Here is a 2,810-nt window from a genome sequence, read left to right as displayed (position 1 = left end):
AGGTCCCTGCTGCCAGAGCAGCTGCAAGGCCAGCGCTGGCCCAGGGCTGGGACGGGCTCTGAGGCCGCTCCTGTCCCAGCAGCAGCGCGGCCGGCAGCAGGGTCTGGTGCAAACACGCGGGGAGGTCCCTTGTGTGCGAGGAKCTGCCGGGGCAGCAGCAGGCGCTGCCTGGGAGGCCAGGCGTGTCCCAGCAGCGGGCAGGGACAAGGAGGCCATTGCGGGGACAGTGCGGGGAGGTCCCTTCTCTCTGCAGGACTGGCTCTGTGCTGACGYGTGGGCGTYGASTGGTGAGGTCACTGCTGCYGCAGCCCCTGATTGGCCAGGCCAGGCAGATGGTTGTGAYGTCAGCAGCACCTCCCTGGCCGGGGYRGTTCTGCTGAGRAACCTGGTGTCCCTGCAGCCCRTGGCARCARCAGCCCAYGCTGGSCTGTGYKCGTGCAAGGTCYYCGCTGTCCCAGGAGCTGCTGGGCCAGCAGGAGGCTGACTTTGGGTTGCTGGTGCTGAGGTCCTCACAGTGCTTGAGTGCACATGGTGTAACAAGAATAGTGCCATTAGCAATTTGTKCTTCCCCAGCTCTTTGTGCTCTAGTAATTCCTCTTCCTGTCTGATGGGTGAGTAAAGTGTTAAAGCAGACAGTGCTGAACTGCAGTCTGAAGATGTAGCAAAGACGTGATAAGGGAAGCGATGGTCACTGTCCCCAGCAACAAGTTCACAGGATCATAGRATAGTTGAGGTTGTAAGGGACATCTGGAGATCATCTAGTCCAAACCCCCTGCTTGGGCATGGAGACCTGCTCAAGCACGTGGCACATGGTCACATCCAGGCGGGTTTTGAAGATTTCCAGAGAAGTAGACTCCAGAGCCTCTCTGGACAGCCTAGTCCACGGCTCTGTCACCCTCACAGGAAAGAAGTTCTTCCTCATATGGAGATGGAAATTCTTGTGTTTTAATTGATACTCCTTACTCCTTTGTCTGTCTCTGACTACCACTGAGAAGAGTTTGRCCCCATCCTCTTGACATTCTCCCCTCAGGTATTTGTACATATTGATCAGATCTGCTCTCAATCTTCTCTTTTCCAGGCTAAACCTGCCAAGCTCCCTTAGTCTTTCCTCATATGCTGGACCCTTTCTAGAAGTTTGACATACCCCATGTACTGGACAGCCTGGAACTGCAGCCGCAGTTCCAGTGCAATACACCAGATTCAGCCGCACCAGAGATGAATAGAGCATTAAGATCCCCTCCTTCAACCTGCTGGCCACACTCCTTCTAATACAGGCCAGGATCCCATTGGTCTTTTTGGCCACAAGGACACAGAGATGACTCATGGTCACCTTGTTGTCAACCAGGACGCACAGATCTCTCTCCATGGAGCTGCTTTCCAGCAGGTCAACCCCAAATCTGTACTGGTGCTGCAAGTGCAGATTGGTTCAGTAAGTACAGAAAGGAGGTTCCCACTAAGGGAGCAAAATCTGCAGTGCCTGAGACCTGGAAGAAGCAGGGTTGGCCGTGCAGGAATGACACATAAACATTTGCTGTGTCTCTGTGGTACCACTGGCCTATTTCGTGAACCAATCTGCAGGAAGGACAAGTTACCCAGTGAAGACATCCCTGGTCTTCGATAGCCCATGAAGCAGATGTCCTGAGACCATCCTTAGCCTCCCTGTTCATATTCCTACGTTAGGAAAGTAAACATTGAGGAAGTGGAAATCTAGAAGGTTTTATGAAGCATGCAAAGCTGCAGGAGGGATGGACTTGGCCTAAAGGCAGTGGAGGGATCCAGTTGTTTGCGTACTGGTAAGAAACCTGAAATGACCTGTGATTCTTGCCCAGAAATGACTCCAAAGGGACATGGCTTCCCATAAATCCCATGCTTGGTGTTCTGGAGGGGACATTTGGTTATGCTGGACAACGCAGGCATCTGTCTTGGCCCTGTAGCCTATTTCTATGCCATCGAATCAGATAAATGCACTGAATTACACTTCAGCACTTTTTACACTATAAATATCTGCCTGGGTCTCTGCTTTATACTGCAAGGTGCTCCTGTAGCAGTGGAAGGGGTCATTTGAAATGACAGTGAGAACTTCCCAACTAGCCTTCTGATGCTCCATGAGCATGCGAGTCGTGCATTGCTCCATCAGAGCAAGCACAGGGGCACCTTTGTGGTACCTCCTCTATCTCTTCAAGCAGGTTGTTGGGTGTTGTCTGCTGACTCGCACCCTCCATCACCAGTGATTACAAGGCGCTCCCATGCACATGTCAGTGCTGTGCACAGCACTGTGCTTCAACACAGGTGAGCAGCATCCCACCTTCTGTGTGTCTGTGGAGTTCACGGGAGGAATGTGAAAGCCATCCCAGAGCAGGGGCTTCTAAACCAGCATGGAATGCCCAGACTGACTCATCTGAATCCATGAGCCCCTGCTTGCTCCTTTCTGCTTGTCCTGCTTAGTAGGGGCTTCCTCGGTAGGTCCTTCCAGAGTGGGACATTTCTAACTTGTGGAGATAGTCATCCTCTGATGAAATAGACTGCAATTTTCAAATTCATCTTTCTCATTAGGACAGGATCACAGGTGTGATTCTCTTAGTTGTTTCATGCCCATATCCCAGGAGGAGAGAACACAAGGGACAGGGCAATTGGTGAGTTCAGCTGGGCCTCTGCTCCTGAGCGGGGCCAGGCTCCTGGGACGGAGGCAGCTCGTGGCAACCTGTGAGCCCTGCCCAGAGACACTGTGTGCAGGAGCAGCTGCTGTGCCAAGAGCAGCAGGGCTGCGGGCACTGCCTGCTGCTGCGCACAGCAGAGGAGAGAAGGCAGCG

Source organism: Nothoprocta perdicaria, unplaced genomic scaffold, assembly GCF_003342845.1.
Source record: "Nothoprocta perdicaria isolate Ctin4 unplaced genomic scaffold, notPer1 scaffold_783, whole genome shotgun sequence".
Taxonomy (NCBI): domain Eukaryota; kingdom Metazoa; phylum Chordata; class Aves; order Tinamiformes; family Tinamidae; genus Nothoprocta; species Nothoprocta perdicaria.
This window is presented reverse-complemented; position numbering follows the sequence as displayed.